General features: G+C 49.0%; 1 long non-coding RNA gene across 1 annotated transcript; it reads right to left on the reverse strand.

The window, feature by feature from the left end:
* Window positions 1-487: 487 nt before the first annotated feature.
* On the reverse strand, window positions 488-7,101 carry LOC113251674 (uncharacterized). The gene is made up of 3 exons (XR_003314583.4): window positions 6,949-7,101; window positions 5,537-5,654; window positions 488-1,087 (listed from the first exon to the last, which is right to left on the reverse strand). It is a non-coding gene; the product is annotated as an uncharacterized LOC113251674 (long non-coding RNA).
* Window positions 7,102-7,480: the final 379 nt, after the last annotated feature.

The raw sequence follows: 7,480 nt of genomic DNA on the forward strand, positions 1-7,480 counted from the left end.
TTCACACGGCTCTACCACTGATGACTATTATTACTATGGGCGCTGGGTTAGCACAATTTGATCGGAAAAAAAATAAAACCTGGGTTATAGTCCCAGCAGGCCTTAAATGTTCCTGTGGTCAGACTTTCACAGACCAAGAGCCAGAGGGAGGTCTTCCTGAGGCTCTGGTCACCATGCCCACCATCACCCTGCCTGTGGATGCCTGCTGAACCCAGACCCCCCACCAGACACGGCAAAACTCAGGAACACGCTGCTTAGCCTCTCAAAGGCCGGGATGTAGTCCTTGCGGAAGCAGGTTCATCTCCCCTGTAAAGAACATGGGCTCAGACCCTCTGAAAGGAGATACACAACGTTCCCTAGGCCTTGTAGAGTGGGATAAACAGAACTCCTTAAAATGGTGACCAGTATGGGAAGCTGTTCCCCCACCTTCAATATATTAGTTCATAGGGCTGACTTCACAAAGGACCACAAAGCCACTGTTGTGGCTTCAACAACAGAAATTTATTTTCTCATTGCTCTGGAGGTTAGAAGTCCAAGAGCAAGGTTTGTCGACCATCAACGGTAAAAGGACTTGGGTGCTTAACTAGTTCCGTGGTTTTCAAATGCTGTTCCGTAGAACCCTCGTGGTTCCTAAAGTGACCTTAGGGGCTTCATTGTTTGGGAAGGAGAAGAGCAAGTGGAAATCTGGGACTCCTACACTTGCTTCGTCTAAGATTTTGTTTGACCAAAGGGTTCTTTGTTTTACAAAATGTTTGGGAATTGCAGATTATTTTTCAAATGGCCAGACTGCAATGCAGAGGGGCGAGGAGAGTGCCTGGCGAGGACAGGCATTGCTGGGGTAGAGCTGAGCTCTTCCAGGCAGGTTTAGAGTCCCTTCCACTCCTTGCTGGCACTTACGAGAACCGTGGCGTCACCCAAGGATTTCGGTGATGCCACGGGGTGAGCATCCTGTTGGAGTCTGATGCGGAATTGGACTCCCATATCACGGAGCATCATCTTAGATGTTTGGACATGTGGATCTGGGCTTCAGTGTCGGAAAATCTGAGTCATCATTATCCTGACGTCAGATGTTGCTTGGAGATTCTCACTTCAAACAAGAAGAAGAAAGCGCCCCATTTAGGTGCATTTGAGTGTCTCATTCAGGAGTCACGTGGAGTGCTAAAAAGTGATAAATATCTTTGGCGACAAGCCGCGGATAACTGGGTTTGCACACTGTCCTGGGTGTCTGGCTGTCAACGGCAAAGGTGGAGATGAGGGAAAAGCATCAGCCACCACTTAAAAAAAAAAAATGAGAAGAATTAAATCTCCTAAAGCCCAACATCCTGAGCTCACAGTAGAACAAGAGTTTGGTCCCGTGTACGCTCTGAAGACGGGCCCTGTGCTTGGAATATTCCAAGAAGTTCTTGGCTTTGACAAGCAAAGTGATTATTCTACCTGGAGACGGGGAAGGGGGGCGGCTTCAGGGTAAGAGCAAAAGGTGCGCTCCTAGCCGTATGTTTGTGCAATCCCGGGGCCCGCTCCCCGCTGGTCAGCTTTGGAACTCGTGTGCAGGACACGGGAGTTGAAGCTGAGTCGGGTCCGTGCCTTCCTGGGGTCCAAGATAAAATGGATGAGAAAAATGGGAGTCTCACCCAACACCAGAGTCCTGACCAGCAATGGGAAGCTGCTTCCCTCCATTTTTCTTTGGAACATCCTGGTCGGCACCACACTAGGCAGTTGGGGCCACCCAGTTCAGATGACCCCCTAATAGCACTCGGAGCAACTCTTTATAAAGTCACTGAAAGAATTCCTGGAGGAACAGCGGACTCTACGTAACGTAACGGGTGTTACCCACTCACAGGCTGCTCCTTTGCAAGGCCTTGCTCCTTGCCAGGCCACGTCTCACCGTATCATAGCCTGGCTGACCCGAGCCTTACAGAAGGGCTCGGCTTGGCTGTCACTCCTCCCCACCGCTGCCCATGACCAGCAGTGAGAACCTGCCTTGGTAGGAGCTAGAAATACAGACATCTCCAAGCTGCCTACACCCGCTGACTCTCCATCTACATTTTTGCAAGAGCCCCATTAAAATTTGAGAAGCTCTGGTCTACTGGAAGTTACCTTCAGGGGCTGTTCTCACTGAGGCGCAGTGAGAGAGCGAGCCCCGTGGGATAAGCAGCGGGCAGTAGTACCCACCACGAAGACTCCGTGTGGACAGAAAAAACCCACAGTGGTTTCTGAGCCCTGGGGTGAGAGTCACAGGGCACGCTCCGGTGAAGCGTTCAGATTGCTAGAAGGCTGGTGTACTACCCACGATGGTTAAGTTCTCTCCCAAACTCGCCTGGAGAACGGAGCCAGCCAGTCCTCGGTCCTGCGTCCCGAACATCTCCTGTCCATGTGCAGGCGCTGTGCTAAATGTTCGGGTGTTTTGTGTGCATTTGATTCTGGCAGCAGCCCCATGAGATTGGCCTCTACATTACAAATGATTTGGGTACAAGCATTCTGAAAAATAATTTGACGCTATCCCGTAAAGTTCAGTCTCTCTATTCCCTAAGACCCAGCAATTCCACTTCTAAGGTCTGTCCTCTAGAAGCTCACACGCGTGTGCAGGAGAAGACACGCACCGAAATGTCCATAGAAGCACTATTAATAGTTATGGGAAGAAAACTGGATAAAACTCAAATGCCCATCAGAAGGAGACTGGATAAATATAAATTGCGGTATATTCAGATGATGGGATAGTGTCAGCAGAGAAAACGGATGAAACACGACCGCACACAATCACAAGGATGAATCTTAGAAATGTAACGTTAAGCAGGAAAAAAAGCAAGTCACATAGACCTCCTATGATACAACCTTCCTAAAACTCAAAAAAAAAAAAAAAAAACCCACAAGCAAAAATAAGCCATACATTATTTAGGGATGCATATGTAAATAACGAAAGAGTTGTTTTTGTTTCTAAGGACTGGAACTGTAGACATGTTTCAGGATCCTGGTTATATCTGTGTTGGAGGCGGGGACTGAAGGAAAGAGGACCACCGATGATACAAAGATACAGAGAACGGCGTACTTCTTAGATTGGGCAGTGAGTTCCCAGGGATTCATCCCTGACTTGCATGTCTCAGGTCTTCTTTTATATGGGCATTAAATCATAATTTCTAAAAACCATTTAAAGGCTGAATGCCAAGGCTCAGAGAGGCTGAATAGCTCAGCCAGGTTAACACAGCTACTAACAGGTCGTGCTGGGGTTTGAACCCAGACAATTGGCTGCCAAGCCCATGCAAACCCCCGAGCTCCGCTGCCTGCTGTGTGCAAGGCTGACCTCAAGAGCCGCGATGGATATTATCCCCACATGTGACTGCAGGGCCCAGGGGGACTGATAGTAATGACCCCTCCCTCTCCATAGGGAGACGCTGCGGACACCGATGCCGGAAGCTGTCGCCGCGAGGTCAGCGCTGGCCTGGGCTCTTGCTCACGCTGCATTCAGGGACCACAGTCTGCCCCCTGAATCTCCCGCCCGCCTCCTGCCACTGGACACACGGTGACCCCAGCTCACAAAGGACTCGCAGAAATCTGCCTGCACTTGCTTCAAGTTCAGACCCTGGGCAGTTATCACAGATTTGTAGAACAACGAAGAGAGCCAGAAAGCAGAAAAGTAGGTAAATTCAGTTCGATTCCAGCTCATCGTTTCGGCTCCTTTCCATTCCTAACCCGGAGCGTGAGCACCGTGCTTTCCCGCAACACATCAGGATCGCTGGAAGGCCTTCCACTCTCTCGTGGCTTTCCGACACTCGCCTCTGTGACAGAAGCTGCAAGAGCCAGCCCTGTTTGCAAATAAAGACAAGAGGCACCCAGACAGGGTAAGCAAACTGCTCAAAGTCAAGGCTGTGTGACCTTGGCTGATCATTTTCCCTCTCTGGCTTCAACTTCCTCATCTATAAAATAGAAGGGTTGACCCTGCTGATTCGTAAGGGGTCTTCCGGTTCTGACACTCTGCCGTTCTCAGGGGGGCCACGCCAAGAAAAATGAAAACCCCATCCCCCCAGTTTTCCTGTTTCTTCAGGGAGGAGTTAATTACACCCATACCCCTACACTAGGAAGATACAAGTTCCAAATAACCGAAAAGGAAAAGGAAGAGACAAGAACATACAAGAAGGAGATTTTTTTCAAAAAAAAATAATAAACAACTCTTCCTGCTCTATTTATCACTTGGGTCAAATTCTAGAGAGCCTAAGCAAATAATTTGGATTTCTCGTCCCCTGCATGGCTCTGATAGCAAACCGCCTATCGCCGAGGGAACACAAAGGAGAGAAGAAATAGAATCACGCTGTCAGCTGCATGACCAGCATCGTGCAAAGACAATGGGCACTGGTTTAATTTCCCCACCGCCTCCCAAACTGCGCTCAAAGCAAAGTCAGATGTCTTCTTCCCAGAAAGTGGAAGAGGAAAATATCAATCTGTTTCGGGGAAAGTTACGAATTGCATGTGCCTGGAATACTTGATATATGACTGTAGCCTGGTGAGCAACAAGTGATTCTTGCTGTTGCATTTGATCTCGGGATGGTAATGTGCTCTCCTGACATCATCCAAATGGAGAATGACTGAGGATGTTTTATATAAGACGGTCGCAAACTTCAAAGGCCACTCTTAACCCTGAACCGCCCCCCACTCCCTCCTTTTCTCCCTCCCTTCCCTCCGGGCCCTTCTCTCCCTTCACCCAGCAAATTGTTGTGGGGCCAAAAGTGATTGTAAGACGATCAAGAATCAAGGAACTTGTGGCAGGTGGTACCACCTGTGTCTAGGCAACAGCCTCATGCACAGCATCTGCTCCCCAGTTGTGGAGGGAGGGAGGGGGCCACGTCTGAGCAGGATTCCCAGACAGCCAAGCCAGCAGCCCAGGCTGCCATGGAGGGAAGTGGGTAGGGGCCGGATCTCCAGCTGCCTCCTGCCCTGAGAGACGGAAGAGGGCTTCCTGGGGACCTGCATTTATCACACGTAAGGAAACTGAGGCCCCAAGAGGTGAACCTGAAGTTCCCCAACACTGAGGGCCAGGGGCGGAAGCAGACCCCAGGCACCTTGACTTCCAGCCCAGAATTCTTCCCCTACACCCATGTTGGGCTGGATGAGAAAGTCACCCCATGTATCTTCTCCCTCCCTTGAATTAACAGAAGCTTCCAATTATCCAGACCTTACTCTGTGCCAGGCACTGTCCTGGCACTTTACATGGATTAACTGGTCTTACCATCCTATTAATCCAGTGGTTCTCAACTGCGGTGATTTTGCCCCCCGGGGGACATTTTTATGATGAGGGGGTGCTATTAACATCTAGCGGGTAGAGGCCAGAGATGTTGTTAAACGTCCAACAATGGGCAGGACAGCCCCTCAAAACAAAGAATCATCTAGCATAAAATGTCAGCGGTGCTTCGATTGGGAAGCCCTGTGTTAATCCTATGAGATATGTATATGTATTACTATTATCGTAGTAGTTATTGTTTTGATGGTGGTGATTCTGGCCATTATTCTCATGTTGCAGAGGTAGAAACAGAGATAAGTGACTTACTTGCCTGGGGTCACACAGCTTGTAATGGCAGAGCAAGGAAGGTCAACGCAGACAAGGTTCCAGCCAGGATGCAAGTTTCCTCTCGAATGATGCAGGGAATGCAGGAAGCCAAGTTCATCTAAAAAGTCCCAGAAATGCAGATCAAGCCGAAGAACCCTTGGCCCTCACCCAAACTCACTTCCCTCCCCAGAGCAATGCTCACTCCCCAGGTGGGGTGTGTTCCTTGTCTATTTCTCTCCAGCAGCATGAACACAAAGCTCAACAGGCCTCTTGTGTGATTGGAGCCCACTTAAATGAAACTATTCTCTACTTATCTTACTCAACTTGCTTTTTCTCCCTTGCCCACTGTCTTCAAAATCATTCCGTATCAGGACATGCAGACATACATCGTTTTTAAGGAGCTACTTAATATTTCATGGTTTGGATAGCATCACTCCTGTGATGCTGGACCCTTAGATGGTTTCCAGTTTTTGACACTTTGAAGTACAGGTGTGGTACAGGAGTCAAAAACAGAGGCTTGGGAATCACACAAATCTGGATTCAAATTTTGGACCAGCTGTGTGAACTCCAAGGAGTTCCTCAACCTCTCTGATCCTTGGATCCCTTGTCTGTGAAATTGGGAACCTCACAGGACTAGTGTTTCAGTTTTTAACGCCATTGTATAAGAAGGGATAAGTGCAGTAGCAGGCACATAGTGTTTGAAAGTGGCAGAATTTACTGGTATTATGACCACGCATCATTACAACATATCATCATCATCACCATCTGTATTATTGTTACCAGTCCAATTAGTCAGTAGTCTGCCCAAGCCAATTCACCCAGAAATGCCATCAAAAATCCTTTGGGGAAAGTGGGTGAAATGGTGCACTATCCCATGTCCAAATATTTGTAACACTTTTCCTGCATGAACTGACTCTACAGGAAGGCCACCCATCAGGATCCTGGGGGCTAGAGAGGTTCATGGTTCTAAGGTGGGTTTAATGTGGACCACTTTCCAACTTCACCAACACAGAAGTGCCAGTCTCCATGGGGAGCCTTCACCAATGAGTGTGCACAGAGGTCCAAAAAAGGAGAATAGGGGAGTTCTGTGCCCAGCTGACCCCTGACCCAACTAGTTAAGACATGGTACTTGACAAGCCCAGCTCATGACACAGTGGGCAAAAACCCCAATTGAGCACTGGCGTTTCAGGGAGTGCGTGTACAGGGGCTGAGGTTGGCCTCCAGCTAAGTTTTGTCCACCGGGCTCCATTTAGCTCCTTCTTGGCTGTATCCTGAGAACATTCCCTTGGGAGTAGGGGGATAGAGGGATGCCTCTTTTAGCAACCCGAAGGATGGGGCCTCGCACAGAAACTTGCCAAGGAGCTTGCAAATTGAGACTATGAGGCTACAAGAAAAGATCTCCAACTACTTACGGTTGTTCCACCCACGTCCTAGGTGGGAGGGTTGGGGGCATCAGAGGCCATTCGTAATAAACATCCACGGTTTCTTTCCCCACTGTTCCTCCTTCCAGGATCTCAGTAAGGAAATCTGGCCAGGGAAGTGGGCTCGTGCCCAGGGTCGATGCGTCACAGTAGAAACTCACACAGAAACAATGATAGCGCCTGAGGATGACACGTGACTCAAAATGAGCCAATCAGAGATCGCCTCCGTCTTTTCCAAACTAGGAGAGGCGTAATAGCTTTTCTTTCTAGGATAATAAATCCGGTGGATTTGTCTCTAGGGTTGCTGGCCACCGTGGTGGTATCTGAGAGCACAAGGCCAACACAGAAATGTCCGTGGGGAGGGGAAGAGGTCATCTGACAGCTCTCCTAGGTCCCAGCAGTGCTCTTCCTCCTCCTCTCAATTACCTAAGTCAATTGATTTATTTTTGCTCGAGCCTGTTTGAGTTGGGTTTCTGTTATTTGCAAAAACGGGGAGGGGGAGGAGGTTCTAAGTCATGCATTA

The sequence above is a fragment of the Ursus arctos genome, unplaced genomic scaffold (assembly GCF_023065955.2).
Source record: "Ursus arctos isolate Adak ecotype North America unplaced genomic scaffold, UrsArc2.0 scaffold_7, whole genome shotgun sequence".
Lineage (NCBI taxonomy): Eukaryota > Metazoa > Chordata > Mammalia > Carnivora > Ursidae > Ursus > Ursus arctos.